This window comes from Bufo bufo, chromosome 3 (genome assembly GCF_905171765.1).
Source record: "Bufo bufo chromosome 3, aBufBuf1.1, whole genome shotgun sequence".
NCBI classification, from domain to species: Eukaryota; Metazoa; Chordata; class Amphibia; order Anura; family Bufonidae; genus Bufo; species Bufo bufo.
The window spans coordinates 616,913,989-616,930,699 of record NC_053391.1 but is presented as its reverse complement, the minus strand read 5'-3'; positions in this window follow the sequence as shown (position 1 = coordinate 616,930,699).

Below are 16,711 nucleotides of genomic sequence, written 5' to 3'. Positions count from 1 at the left end.
AGAGCAAATGAACAGCTCCCCTGATCTCAGCACATGCCTATTATCTATCATGAGTTTGAAAGAATTCAGAGAGCACTTACAGCTTACTCCTGCCATGACATCCTTCCATGCAACCTATTGGTTAAACCACATTACCATAGACTCAAAAAACATTTGATGCAAGTTTCACAGAATCGCGATTATGGGCTATCCTATTCAACTTTTTTGTTAAAAAAAAATCCAAAAATGGAGATCTCTCAAACCCTTCACACAAGTCTTGAAATACCACATCGTTAAATATTTTTGGGCCTTCCCATTTAAACTTATCTTCATATATTACAACATAAATCATGCTTTTTTGCACTACCTCATGGGAAACATCTAGACCAGGGGTGCACAACCCGCGGCCCGCGGGCCGCATGCGGCCCGCACAGCCAGTTTTTGCGGCCCCCGTACTCCTGCACAGAGACACAGCTGATCGTCTGCCTCTGCGATCAGCGCGTCCCTGTGAAAAATAAAGCCGGCTCTGAAGGCCCCGCCCCCTGCAGCTGCTTTCACTTGATTCGGCTCCAGCCCGGAGCGCTCGGAATGCCCCGCCCCCTGAAGCTGCGCTCACTACTCACCGCCTCCCAGAGCCAACACACAGGTCCCCCGCCTCCCCCTGACGTCTCACTGACTGGGCGCTCCCTCGTGTGCCTGCACCGCATCACATACTGGGCCAATCAGCATTAGCAGTGTGCAAATACCTGCTGCTGATTGGCCCAGTGTATTGCTGGCAGGCAGCAGGCGCGCATCCTCCAGGCTGGAAGAAGTTATTGATTTGTTCTGCCCGCACACCTCACCAGTGCCACCCAAAACATTAATACCACAGCCATTCTGGACCTGTGCCACTGCCAGCCCGTCCACACAGTAAGACACCGCCCCAGCCACAATCTTTACATACAACCAGGGATTCTATTTAAAAAAACTTAAAGGGGTATTCCTATCATGGACAATGGGGGCATATCGCTAGGATATGCCCCCATTGTCTTATAGGTGCGGGTCCCACCACTGGGACCAGCACCTATATTGAGAATGGAGCGGGGAGCGCTGTGTCTGGAGGACCCCAGATTTCCCGGGGTCCGTCCACCACCAAGCGCTTCTCCCCGCCTCTCCCATAGAAGTGAATGGGAGAGTACCGCGCATGCGCGGCCCATGCTCCCATTCATTTTTATGAGGCCGACGGAAATAGCTGAGCCAGCACTCGGTTATTTTCGGTGGCCCCATAGAAATGAATGGAGGGAGGCTGCGCATGCGCAGTGTGCCCGCCTTCACTTTTGGGGCTCCATTCTCTATATAGGTGCGGGTTCCAGCGGTGGGACCAGCACCTATAAGACAATGGGGGCATATGCTGCTAGCGATATGCCCCCATTGTCCATGATGGGAATACCCCAAGTCATTAAAAAACCTTACCCCACGTGACTTCCAGGGGTGTGCGCCTCCGCGCAAATGCAGTACCAGGGCATGGGTAAGCTAAAATTACAGTGAGCATTGACTCATGGATGCGCCCACGGACACCGCGCATGCGCTCTCAGGGGTAAGGAGATCTGACAGTCTTTTTTCTTGTAAAATCTCCTTACCCTCACTACACAGCGCGCTTCAGATTCATTACCGGCTGGCTTCGATCAGGATCAGGTCGGTCTCTATGTGCAGTGAGGGTAAGGAGATTTTACAATCCGCGCGTGCGCAGTGTGAGGGTAAGGAGAATTAACAAGACAAAAGACCGTCAGATCTCCTTACCCCTGAGAGCGCATGTGCGGTGTCCGTGGGCGCATCCATGAGTCAATGCTCACTGTAATTTTAGCTTACCCATGCCCTGGTACTGCACTTGCGCAGAGGCGCACACCCGCGGAAGTCACGTGGGGTTGTGTTTTTTAACAACGTAAGATTTTTTGATAGATCACTGGATCATTAATGAAAAAAAAATCTGTACTAATAACAGTCTCTCTTAGCACTTGCATAATAAAAAAATTTTGAATGGACCCCTCAGCTGTCTGGCACCTCTGACCAGCAGAGACACTTGACTTCTTCCATAATACAGTCCAAATTCCAATTATTGTCCATAGACAAGTCATGAATATATATGTACATTGTACATATGAATGGAAATTTAAGTTATGGCTATTGTAAAGTGGCGAGAAAAAATTCAAAAATGAAAATGGGCTGGTACTTAAAGGGGCTATCCAGGAAAAGATATTAATGAATTATCCTCAGGATGGGTCATCAGTATTAGATCTGTAGGGGTGCGACACCACAGACCCCCGCCTATCAGCTGTTAGAAAAGGCATTTAAAGGGGTTTTGCCATCTCAGACAATGGGGGCATATTGCTAGGATATGCCCCATTGTCTGATGGGTGAGGGTCCCACCTCTAAAACCTGCATCTACAATGAGACCGGAGCGGGTAAATGAACGGAGGGAGCACTGCGCATCTGCAGCCGCCCTCCATTCATTTCTATGGGGCCACCAAAAATAGCCGAGCACTGGCTCGGCTATTTCCGTCTGCCCCATAGAAATGAATAGGAACACGGGCCGCGCGTGCACGGTACGTTCCCATTCACTTCTATGGGAGCAGCGGAGAGCAGCACTTGGTGGTGGATGGACCCGGGAAATCTGGGGTCCTCTAGCCATAGCTCTCCCCGCTCCGTTCTCGTTGTAGGTGCGGGTCCCAATGGTGGGACCCACACCTATCAGACAATGGCATTGTATGTAATGGGAATACCCCTTTTAAGCGCCACAGCCTCTTCCTAGGTAATGTGACATCACTGTACATCAGTCGCATGGATTAGTAGCGTATCAATAAAGGCTGAGCTGCAATACCAAGTACTGCCACTATAAGATTTTACAGGTTTTAGAAGAGGGGAAAAAAATCAAATAAAATATATTTTTAATTAGACTGCAGATCAGACCCGTATATCAAAGACCCCCCATGTCAGACCTCAGCTCAGACCCCCATACCAGATCAGACCTCCGATCAGAACCCCCATATCAGAGGCCCATCAGAAATAAAATAAATAAATTCACTTACCTCTCCTCCTCCGCTGCTACTCTCCAGGGCCAGCGATCTCTCCGCTGCTACTCTCCAGGTCCAGCGATCTCTCCGCTGCTACTCTCCAGGTCCAGCGATCTCTCCGCTGCTACTCTCCAGGTCCAGCGATCTCTCCGCTGCTACTCTCCAGGTCCAGCGATCTCTCCGCTGCTACTCTCCAGGTCCAGCGATCTCTCCGCTGCTACTCTCCAGGTCCAGCGATCTCTCCGCTGCTACTCTCCAGGTCCAGTGATTTCTCCTGCAGTCACACTCCCTGATCTTCTCTGGGCTCATGTCGCATGCAGCCTCAGGTCATAGCGCGCACACTACTTTCTGGCGATGTACGCAGTCAGGACACAGCAGCGCAGCCCAGAAAAGACCAAGTAGGAGGGGGAGTACAGCGCTTCACTGACTGCTCCCCTCGACTCCTGCATACTAGTGAGCTCTTCTATAATGAAGCACTCACTAGTATTCGCTTTATAAGATGCACATACATTTTCACTGACAAGTTGGGTGAAAAAAGTGCATCTGATAAAGCAGAAAATATGCTATAAATTTGGTATCGCCAAGATTGTACTGATCCGAGTAAGGCCTCCTGCACACGACCGTTGTGTGCACCCATGGCCGTTGTGCCGTTTTCCGTTTTTTTTTGCGGACCCATTGACTTTCAATGGGTCCGTGGAAAAATCGGAAAATGCACCGTTTTGCAGCCGCATCCGTGATCCGTGTTTCCTGGCCGTGAAAAAAATATGACCTGTCCTATTTTTTTCACGGCCAACGGCTCACGGACCCATTCAAGTCAATGGGTCCGTGAAAGAACACGGATGCACACAAGATTGGCATCCGTGTCCGTGATCCGTGTCCGTAGGTTACTTTTTATACAGACGGATCCGAAGATCCGTCTGCATAAAAGCTTTTTCATAGCTGAGTTTTCACTTTGTGAAAACTCAGAACCGACAGTATATTCTAACACAGAGGCGTCCCCATGGTAATGGGGACGCTTCAGGTTAGAATATACTAAAAGAACTGTGTACATGACTGCCCCCTGCTGCCTGGCAGGTGCTGCCAGGCAGCAGGGGGCAACCCCCCCCCCCTGTAGTTAACACATTGGTGGCCAGTGCGGCCGCCCCCCCCCCTCCCTCCCTTGTAGTTAACTCGTTGGTGGCCAGTGGGCCCTCCTCCCTCCCCTGTAGTTAACCCCTTGGTGGCCAGTGGGCCCTCTCCCCTCCCTCCCCCTCCTAATTAAAATCTCCCCCCCTATCATTGGTGGCAGCGGAGAGTACCGATCGGAGTCCCAGTTTAATCGCTGGGGCTCCGATCGGTAACCATGGCAACCAGGACGCTACTGCTGTCCCGGTTGCCATGGTTACTTAGCAATTTGTAGAACCATTATACTTACCTGCGAGCTGCGATCTCTGCGTCCGGCCGGGAGCTCCTCCTACTGGTAAGTGACATGACCTGTCACTTACCAGTAGGAGGAGCTCCCGGCCGGACGCAGAGATCGCAGCTCGCAGGTAAGTATAATGGTTCTACAAATTGCTAAGTAACCATGGCAACCGGGACAGCAGTAGCGTCCTGGTTGCCATGGTTACCGATCGGAGCCCCAGCGATTAAACTGGGACTCCGATCGGTACTCTCCGCTGCCACCAATGATAGGGGGGGAGATTTTAATTAGGAGGGGGAGGGAGGGGAGAGGGCCCACTGGCCACCAACGAGTTAACTACAGGGGAGGGAGGGGGGGGGGGGGCGGCCGCACTGGCCACCAATGTGTTAACTAGGGGGGGGGCACTGGCCACCAATGAGTTAACTACAAGGGAGCGAGGGGGGGGGGAGGCCGCACTGGCCACCAATGTGTTAACTACAGGGGGGGGGCTGCCCCCTGCTGCCTGGCAGCACCTGCCAGGCAGCAGGGGGCAGTCATGTACACAGTTCTTTTAGTATATTCTAACCTGAAGCGTCCCCATCACCATGGGAACGCCTCTGTGTTAGAATATACTGTCGGATTTGAGTTTCACGATGTAACTCAAATCCGACGGTATATTCTAACATAGAGGCGTTCCCATGGTAATGGGGACGCTTCAAGTTAAAATATACCATCAGATTGGAGAAAACTCCGATCCTATGGTATATTAACTCCTGACTTTACATTGAAAGTCAATGGGGGACGGATCCGTTTGCAATTGCACCATATTGTATCAACGTCAAACGGATCCGTCCCCATTGACTTGCATTGTAATTCAGGACGGATCCGTTTGGCTCCGCACGGCCAGTCGGACACCAAAACGACTTTTTTTTCATGTCCGTGGATCCTCCAAAAATCAAGGAAGACCCACGGACGAAAAAACGGTCACGGATCACGGAAAAACGGGACCCGTTTTTGCGGACCGCAAAAAAATACGGTCGTGTGCAGGAGGCCTAAGGTTACTTTCACACAAGCATTTTTGCTGGATCCGTCATGGATCAGTAAAAACACTTGTCATGATAATACAACCATCTGCATCTGTTATGAACGGATCCAGTTGTATTATCTTTAAAATAGCCAAGACGGATCCGTCATGAACTTCATTGAAAGTAAATGGGGGACGGATCAATTTTCTATTGTCTCTGAGAAAACAGATCCATCCTTATTGACTTACTTCCGTCTTGCTTTGCATCTCAAGACGCACTCAAAAATGCTGCTTGCTGAACGCAATGAAACAGAACGGAATGCATTCTGGTGCACTCAAATCCCTTCAATTCAGTTTTGTCCCCATTAACAATGAATGGGGACAAAACTGAAGTGTTTTCCTCCGGTATTGAGATGTGCGAAAGTAGGCTATTAAAGCCACCTAGTGGCATATTAAACTATTAACATAGCAATGTTCAATAAACTACCTTCATTCCAGCAAGGGTCTTCTTTCTTTTATTCATGTTGTCATTTTGATAAAAAAGCTATTTTCCAGATATGCTAATTAACCTTCAAGGTGCCCAGAGGGGCGTTATTTCTCTCCTCTAGTGCACAGTAACGCCCCCTGCAGTGCCCACCCCGCCTTTATTTCAAGCCCAGCATGCCTCCTTATAAATAAATGTACTTCCACATCTGAGCCGAACAGTGCCGCCCCCTCCGCTACGTCATGTAATTTATTCACCCCACGATCCTTGCATCCTCCTTCCATGCCCATGAAATCTCGCGCAGCTGCAGTATCGCCGACTGCCTGGACCTGTCCTTGAGGGCAACAGCCTCAATAGTGTCACTGGGCATGCGCAGAGCCCAGTGACCTAATCAGAGCGCTGTTGCCTCTGCGGCTGCGCGAGATTTCATGGGCATGGAAGGAGGACGCAAGGATCGTGGGGTGAATAAATTACATGACGTTGTGGAGGGGGCAGCGCCGTTCGGCTCAGATGTGGGAGTACATTTATTTATGAGGAGGTGTGCAGGGCTTGAAATAAAGGTGGGCTGGGCACTGCAGGGGGGCCTTACTGGGCACTAGAGGAGAGGAAAATAGCCCCTCTGGACACCTTGAAGGTTAATTAGCATATCTGAAAAATCAAAATGACAACTTGAATAAAAGAAAAGACCCTTGCTGGAATGAAGGTAGTTTATTGAACATTGCTATGTTAACAGTTTAATATGCTCAAACTAGGTGACAGATTCCCTAGTTAAAGGTTATCATGTCATTAATTAGTGCACAGTTAAACCTTATTTGAAAGTTTAAAATGTAACTGTCATTTTATTTTTGTAATGTATCAGGGCAGTGATACTGACCATTTTTGTAATATAATTTAAATTGTACATTTCTATTAGAAAATTAGCTCTAAAGTGGCCCTTTCTCAGCCTTAGCAGCGCTCCTCTGTCTTCTGCTTACATAACACAGTCAGTGTTGAGCGCGTCTCCACAGTTATATAAACAGAAGACAGAGGAGCGCTGCTAAGGCTGAGAAAGGGCCACTTTAGAGCTAATTTTCTAATAGACAATTTCAGTAATTAAAGTATATTATAAAAATGGTCAATATAACTGCCCTGATACATTACAAAAAAAAATAAAAAATGACAGTTACATTATAAATTTTCCTGTTCCTCAACCTATATGTGATATGTTTTTCACAGGTCTGAGACAGCTAAGGGTCTTTGCTGCACATACCTAAAATGGATGCTGCAGGCAGTGCAAAGAAGAGAAAAATTACAGATGAGAACAGGAAATTTAATGAGACCTGGACAGAAAAGTTCTTCTTTATTGAAGAAAGAGGAAAGCTAGTTTGCTTAATTTGCAAAAGTGTAGTTGCAGTGCCGAAGGAATTCAATGTTAAGCGGCACTACGAAACCAAACATTCCAATTTTGAGCAATTTAAGGGAGAATTGCGCAAACAGAAGATCTTATCTTTACAGCGCAGCTTAACTGTACAGCAGACTATGTTCACCAAGATATCTAAAGAAAGTGAAATGGCTATGGAAGTTAGTTATGAAATATCAGAATTGATTGCAAAGTCTTCCAGACCATTCACAGATGGTGACTTTGTAAAAAAGTGCCTCGTTGTTTCTTCACAGAAACTATGCCCAGAGTCTGTTAAAAAATTTGAATCTATTAGCCTAAGTCGTATGACTGTTCAACGCAGGATTGCTGATATGGCTGCAGATGTTTCAGGACAGACAGAAGAAAAGGCAAAAAAATTTATTTTCTTTTCTCTGGCAGCAGATGAGTCAACAGATATCAGTTCCACTGCTCAACTACTGGTTTTTATTCGGGGGATCACCACAGATTTTCATATTTTTGAGGGATTACTTGGAATGATCTCATTTCAAGGGCAAACAAAGGGAAGTGATTTGTTAAGCGGTATATTGGAATTATGTGCCAAGATGGATCTAGATTTAAGTAAGCTAGTTGGAATTGTTACTGATGGAGCTCCAGCCATGATAGGCTCCAAAAGTGGTATGGTTTCTTTGTTAAGGCAACACCTCGGAGAGCACAAGCACCATCTGATTCAGTTTCATTGCATCATCCACCAACAATCCCTGTGTGGAAAAGAGCTTGGATTTGAAAATGTAATGAAAGTTGTTGTCAGTGTTGTCAACTTCATAAAATCGCGAGGACTTAACCATCGGCAGTTTAAATCTTTTCTAGAAGAGATTGATGCTGAATATCAGGACCTAGTTTTTTATACAGAAGTAAGGTGGATGAGCCGGGGGAAAACCTTGCAACGTTTTTTTGAATTGTTGGAAGAAATAAAATTATTTCTTGTTCGGAAGGATAAAATAGTTGAAGAACTACAAGATGACAAGTGGCTGTGTGACCTTGCTTTCTTGGTAGACATCACACAACATCTGAATGCACTGAATGCAAAACTACAAGGGAAAAATCAGTTTGTTAGTAATCTTTGTAACTATATCTTTGCATTTCAATCCAAACTAAAATTGTTCCAATCTCACCTTGAAAATGGCAATCTTGTGCATTTCCCAGCATGCAGACAAAAATGTGTCAGTGGCGCAAACATGTCTGAGTATGTCGCAAAACTTGCACATCTCCAGTCCATATTTGAGCACCGCTTCACTGATTTTAAAAATGAGAAAAAGGGTTTTGAAATGTTTGCAGACCCATTTTCAGTTATTCCTGATGAAGCACCCCCAGAATTCCAACTGGAACTCATTGATCTTCAGTCATGTGACAGTCTACGAAACAAGTTTAAGGAAGGGGATTTACTTAACTTCTATAAATGTGTGCCAGGAGATGAATATCCCAAATTGTGTGAAAGAGCAGCTATTTATGCCTGCCTGTTTGGGTCAACATACTCTTGCGAGCAGGCATTTTCTATTATGAACATTAGCAAATCAAAATTTAGGAGTAGACTTACTAATGAGAATCTTCAGTCAATTCTGCAACTAGCCACAACTGAACTGAGACCTAACATCCAAAAACTTGCGAAAAATATGCAACCCCAGAAATCACACTAACTCCTCTTTCACAAACTAAAATTTGGTGAAATCAACACCCAGTTGCTTTTATATTTGCAGTTCTAAAGTTTATTTTACTAATCTCTAATTAACATTTAATTAGTACTGTACTGTGCAGTATATGTTATTTAACTGTTACTGGTATGTAAACCTTGTTCTGTTTATTGTGAGCAGGATACATAAATAAACTGCATAACACAGCATATATTTGTACTCCCAATCCTGTTATGAGGAATTTTCTCATATTTTTCATGGCTTTTTAGTAGGCCTCTGTGCCATTCAAAACATGCAGTGGTGCATGAAAATTGTAGTATGAATTAATTGGCAATCCAATGGCGGGTTTACACAGCCTGATTGTAGGTTATCAGGTACGAATGTTACTATGAATGCTTGTTCCTGATAATCGGCCTATGTAAGTGTGCTGCCGATTGGGTGAATTGATCTGTCATGCAGCACATTAAATCTGTGAACAAAGCTCTGCTGTCCAGAAACAATGAATCTGTATGAGGATGAGAGATGGTAGTAGCAATGTAAATGAAGCTTTTCACCTCAACTGATGAGCAGGCAGTTATTGGGAAGGAACCGTTCATAATCAACTGCTCCATCTGCTCCTGTGTGGTATTGCTATATGAATGCATCAATGTATACTAAATATTAATGATGCAAAACAAGTTATAGTTTTCATGCAGTAAACTTTTACAGTTTAAGCAGCTCAATTTTTTTTTGTGGCCCCAGGAGACAGAACAATGCGACAATGCGGCCCTCAGACCAAAATAGGTTGTGCACCCCTGATCTAGACAGACTAGGCCTAATCTCCCAGGAAAGACCACCATCAATCACACCTCTGTCTTTGCGTCAACATCCACACCTCTCCCAGTTATGACAAAACTTGCTTCACAAAGCTCAACATGCCCAAGTAACTTGACCTCCTTTCATAGTCTTTTTGATTATTCCTTATTTATAAGGATGTGTTATATACTTGCAGTGGCCAGGTTTGAGATGACCTCCAATGTTACACTGGTTGCCCTAGACATCGTTGAGTTGTCTCCACATGTTGCTGCTCTCCGGATGGGATGATAAAGCATGGTGCATACCAAGGTGAAATAAGTCCAGAGTTGCAGGGTTTGTAGTAAACCAGTGTGTTTTCTTACTCAAAACAATTCAAAACAATACAGGCAATGCACTGAGCTAGGGTCTACAGGCTCTGTGCTGAGGAAAGGCCTGAGCTAGCTGTCCCTCTCTTTATTAGCCAAATGGCTGGTGGCCCAGCTTCTGTGGCTCAGTTGTCTGCCTTGCTTCCTGATCAAATGGCTGGTGACCCAGGGTCTGTAGCAGAGTGTACCCATCTCAACATCTTCTTCTGGTCACTTGTGCAGACTAGCAGAGCCTCTCCTACTAAACACTGGTTTCTATCTGCAGGCAACTTGGTCCTCTGACTGCTCTACTTTTATACAGTTTCTAACTGATCTAGAATCTTCTAGTGGGAGAGATGTAGCAGTAAAAACATAATGTTGTGGTTTAAGGCTGCTATAGACTTGTACTAGGCCTCAATACAAGTCAATAGAAATGACTAAGCAATGTTCAGTCGTAAACAACAGTCTGACATAGCTAAACCAGACATCTGACAAAGCTAAACCAGATGGTCAAAAGTTCACTGTGTCTCTCTCTTATCTCCAAAACTCAGCTCTACATAGTTGCTTATGACAGCAGTGGAAAATTACTAGCTTCTCAGTGTACAGGGTGGGAATTCCTAAAGTCTCTTAGTGTGAACTGGCTGTACATTAACCCTTTCCACAATTCAGTGCAAGTTCAGTGCTAATGAATAGTGTTGAGCGCAAATCTTCTAATCGCAAATTTTTATTGCGAATGTCGGCACTTTGAGAGTTTGCGAAAATCTAAAATATAGTGCTATATATTTGTAATCGCGAACATTCTAGTTTTTTTTTTTCATCAGTACTACTGCTTCTTGCTTGTGGGCCAATGAGAAGGCTGCAATATCTTTGTCATAGCTTAGCAACATTCCTAGCAACCAATAGGAAAGTTGCCTACTCCTTTACTATATAGGAAACTCCCGTGCAGCTATTTTCTTTTTTTTTGCTGTTCTGAGAGAGAGAGAGAGAGAGAGAGCAGTGTCATTGCTGTGCTCTGTGCTTTGCAGACTCATCTGGATCCTTATTTCATTACATTAGAAAGTTAGCTCATATATATAATACAGATAGTTAGTGGGAGATAGTCAGTGTAGGTTATATCCTGATATAGTGTAGCTGACAGGTTCCAGTGCAGGGTGTTAGGTAGTGTGATAGGAATTATAAAATGTGAAGTTTATGTATTGCGGAAAAAATATGCGCATCATTAATGGCGATTTGCGCAATCGCAAATATATTGGAGCACTCTGCATATAAAGCTATTGTTCTGCCATGCATGCGAAATATAATCAATAACAGTGCTGTAATGTAACATAGTAACTTAGTAACATAGCTTATAAGGCCGAAAAAAGACATTTGTCCATCCAGTTCGGCCTGTTATCCTGCAAGTTGATCCAGAGGAAGGCAAAAAAAAAACTGTGAGATAGAAGCTAATTTTCCCTACTTAAGGGGAAAAAAATTCCTTCCCAACTCCAATCAGGCAATCAGAATAACTCCCTGGATCAATGACCCCTCTCTAGTAGCTATAGCCTGTAATATTATTACGCTCCAGAAATACATCCAGGCCCCTCTTGAATTCCTTTATTGTACTCACCATCACCACCTCCTCAGGCAGAAAGTTCCATAGTCTCACTGCTCTTACCGTAAAGAATAATTTTCTATGTTTGTGTACAAACCTTCTTTTCTCCATACGTAGAGGATGTCCCCTCGTCACAGTCACAGTCCTGGGGATAAATAGATGATGGGATAGATCTCTGTACTGACCCCTGATATATTTATACATAATTATAAGATCTCCTCTCAGTCGTCTTTTTTCTAAAGCGAATAACCCTAATTTTGATAATCTTTCAGGGTACTGTAGTCCCCCCATTCCAGTTATTACTTTAGTTGCCCTCCTTCTGAACCCTCTCCAGCTCTGCTATGTCTGCTTTGTTCACAGGAGACCAGAACTGTACACAGTACTCCATGTGTGGTCTGACTAGTGATTTGTAAAGTGGCAGGACTATGTTCTCATCACGGGCATATATGCCCCTTTTGATACAACCCATTATCTTATTGGTCTTGGCAGCAGCTGCCTGACACTGGTTTCTACAGCTTAGTTTGCTGTTCACTAAAATTCCTAGGTCCTTTTCCATGTCAGTGTTTTACCATTTAGTATGTACGGGTGACTTGCCATTATTCCTTCCCATGTGCATTACCTTACATTTGTCAGTGTTAAACCTCATCTGCCACTTATCTGCCCAAGCCTCCAATCTATCCAGATCCATCTGTACAGGGGCGGACTGAGCGGTCGGGCACTTCGGATGTGGTCCGAGGGCCCGCCGCAGCAGTGCACATAACGTCAGTCGTCACTGTGTTCCTTCTGCACCGCACTGACGTCACACACACACCGCCGGCGCCCGGCAGCGTGTGTGACAGTTTATTTTCAAGTTAGTTAAATATGATTGATTCTTGTATTAGCGGACCAGGCCCCCTCGCTAATGTGATCTTAATCTTACTGTCTCCTGAAGTCTCCCGATGTGTTTGGGATTCGAACCCACAACCTTCATGTATCAGAGGCAAAGTTGAGTGTGCTGGTGCAGTTATCATATATAGAGATATAGCAGAGCTGAGTGTGCTGGGACAGCTGTCATATAGATAAAGCAGTGCTGGGTGTGTTGGGGAAGCTGTCATGTGTATAGATGTACACTTAGCCAGCTATAACAGTAGAAGTCTCATTGGCAAGGCTGCTCTTATGGCTGTGTGGTTAAGTGCTTTGCCTCTGATACAGAAGGTCGTGAGTTTGAATCCCAGCAGAAACTTTTCTGAAATACAAGCACTGACTCCATATATGGGCATACAGGGCGGGACACAGGAAGAGGCTGACATGGAGGTAAGTATAAGTGTTTATTTTTTTTATTTTTTTTAATACTCGACTGTTACTGCCATGGGGGGAGCGGGAGGCACTTGATACTGGCACATGGGGGGATGGGGGTTGGCACCTGACACTGGCACATGGGGGGGGAGGGGTTGGCACCTGATACTGGCACATGGTGGGGGAGGGAGAGGCACTATGATACTGGCACATGGGGGGTGGGAAGGAGAGAGGCACTTGGTACTGGCACATTGGGGGGGGGGGGATGGCACTATGATACTGGGACATGTGGGGGGGGGGGAGAGGCACTTGATACTGGCACATTATTGGGGGGCATTATGAGGGACACTAGGCCGGCAGCCTATCAATGGCCGGACACTGAGGGGCATCTACTGGGGCACTACATATGGGGCATTTTATACTGGTACATTATGGGGGGCACTAGGAGGAAGGGGGGAGATGAGTGCAGCATACGGGTAGGTTACCCGACACTGCTATATTATAATGTGTATCTCCCTTTAAGAAAGTTAGGCCTGTAGCGGGCAATTCATATTCCAGCCAGCAGAGGGAGCCCCCAGTTTAGTATAAATAGGCTAGGGCCTAGCCTAGGGAGGGAGGTTTGAAGTTTCTAGTTCAGAGTTAGTTCTGAGAGATTCAGGACTCCGTAACTAGTGCAGAAATTGCACCACTGGTGTGGAGGATCATTCCCACCCAGTTTTCCAGGTCAAGTATACCTGAGGTACTCTCAGTATCAGCCTGTCACTAACAAGTGGGACAGAGCCTGTCACCAGGAGAGAAGGGAACCTCTACAAAACCTTTGCTCAAGGGTTATCACCGTGATTTGGGTGTCTGGACCTTGAGAGTATTGCCTACAGCCAGGAACTAAAGCAGGAGAGAAAGTACGTGTACCCCTGCAGAGAGAATAGTTGCCTGAAGTGTATTGCTGCATTTAGAGTAAGAGGAAATCCCTGATCCTAGGAGGCCTGTCTTGAAGATAGTCTTTTGCGACTGTGAGTAATAGCCTGAACCACTGCTGTGACTGTATTGTAACATGTGGAATAATTCTGGAACTGTACTTACTGACTGTTCATCCATTTTCAAATTCGTTCAGTAAAGTTATCCTGTTATTCAAATATAAGGATTGCTCAATTATTCCACCTATCACTACACGGTGTGCCACCGTTCAATTGGCACTGGCGTCACGACATTCATCACCTGCCTGTTCCAGTGTTGACCCGATTGAAGACGACAGTGAGTCCCAGGTTAGTGGGTTGCCCTGCACTACAAAGCCCAGCGTACCAGAAGCTACACTACTGACCCCCTGGGACACTGCATCGCTCTTTTTGGCGTCACGAACAGGATACGCATGCTTCTGGAGTGCAGAGAAGTGTGAACTGTGTGCTTTAACTATTCCACCACCGTAATGCAAGGACTGTACCCTTTATTTCCAAGTCGGTGGATTACAATTGTGCCTGGGAGGAATCGGAGGCGCTGTGCTGTGTTGCGCTACCCCCAGGGAGAGAGAAATCGTGTTTGTGGATTACAATTTATCAACTTGTCAACACCCCTGCTTGCTGTCAGGGAATGGTGACCAAGATGGCCGCCGGCCGCCTGGAGTAAAGTTTCCTGCGCTGCTGAGGACCTTCGTGGGCGGATCCCTTCAAAGACACAGAGAATCCCGCCCCTCTTCATCATCGCACCGCCGCGGCCCTGCTTCTTCTACGTCAGCAACGTCACCGCGTACACAGGACGTCCAGAGTCTCGCAGGACTTGGCCTGCGCAAACCCGGCGATACCGGTAAGGACTTGTAACCGGAGGGAAGGGGATTGTTCCGGCCCCTCTAGTCGCCAGCAGCCGCATCTTAATAAACTAATATGTCAGAACCGGGAGTTCCCGAGCAGCCGGCCCCGGGAGAGCTTGCGGCTTCTAATCATCCTATAGCCCCCAACATGATGCCCTTTACTATGCCTTACTATTTTGGGGCCCCATGGTTCCCCCGCTATAAAGGGGAGGCCCATACCTTAAGAGACTTTAAAGAAAAGTTGCTGGCATTATTCAAACTGTACCCCATAAATGCCGAACAGCAGATGGAAATCCTGCTAGCACAACTGGAGGGAGCTGCCCGCAGAGAGGTGTTATCCTGGCCTGCTTCTGAGCGGAGTACTCTAGAGCAAATATACACCCGCCTCAGGGCCACTTTTGAAACAAGGACTGCCTCAGAGATAAAGATGCACTTCTTTGGCAAGAAGCAGAAGTCCGGTGAGTCCCTCCTTGACTATGCCCTATCACTTCAGGAGGCTTTAGGGGCTGTAATCCAGATAGATCCCAAGGAGGCTGATAATCAGGACCAGACCCTGAGGGAACAATTTATCACAGCGGTGTCTAGTGAGCAAATAAGGACTCAATTAAAAATGCTGTCAGCCCAGCACCCTAGCAGTACCTTTCTGGATTTTAAAGAGCTGGCCATAAGAATTCTGGGGTCAACAGTATCTACGGAGTTAAGCACCCCATCTGAGTCACCGGCCTGCAGGCCAAAACCGCTTATCCCTAACCAGGTTGGGGCTGACCAAGCTGTTCAAGCTTCAGCTACTGATATTATTGCCATGCTGACCGAACAGGTAAACCATCTCACTAAAAGTTTAGAGAGAGTGTGCAGAAAGATAGAAGAATGGGAAAAAACCCTAATGTCAGAGGAAGAGTTCCTGTCACCTCCTAAGCCATTCTCACCTCCATACCAAGAGACTCACCCCAGGGATCCTGGGAGGCGTAATAGAGATCGTTCCAAGGACCGCAAACGGCCCGTGTGTAAATACTGTAAAAAGGTGGGACACACAGAATCGACGTGCTGGCAGTTAAACGGGCTACCCTCGAGGCTGAGGACCACCCCTCGGGAGGTAGAACATTAGGTCCAAAAGATCCAAGTTGGATGCCCCGGTATGTAGGATCCCATCCTAAAATCAATGTAGAGATCAACGGGGTCCCCTTTGAAGCCCTACTAGATACTGGGTCCCAGGTCACTACCATTCAGCTGCCCACATTTGAAAAATTCTGGGACACCAACCAGTTAACCCAGCCGCCTGAATCTTGGGTGGAAATTATCGCCACCAATGGCAAGCCAGTAAAGGTTCATGGGTACTGGGAACCCACTCTGCAGGTGGGAAAAGCAACCTTGCCTCAACAGGGGGTGATAGTAGTACAAGCCGGCGACAGAGGAGGACATCCTGTCATTCTAGGCACCAATGTCTTCAAGAACTGTTATTCTGAAATACTTGACGCACTGCATTAGACTTTGCCCACTGCTTCCTCTGCATCCAAGAGGGTGATTCAGAAGACTATTACCGTGTTAAGTGCTCAGCAGAGGTTTGCTAATGGGAAAGGAGAAATTTGTACTGCCAGGATCCGTGATAATAAGCCTGTGACTTTGCCTCCTAATTCTCAAACTCTTTTATGGTGTCGTGCTGTCCTGGGAGTCCAAGGCCAAGATTATCCAGCCCTGGTGGAACCAATCCAGATGGAGAATTACCCTTATGTGAGAGCTGCCAAGTGCCTGGTGAACGTCTCCCAAGGTAAAGTACCTGTCCGTCTGATTAACCTGAGTGATCAACCTGTTGCGCTTACTAAGCACTGCCCTGTTGCCCAGCTTTCCCAGGTGTCCTTCCAAGACATCATTCGTCTTCCAGTGACAGAAAAGCCGCCAGCTGCAGTCAGCGGACGTCCGCCGGTGACCCAGCCACAAGTGCCCT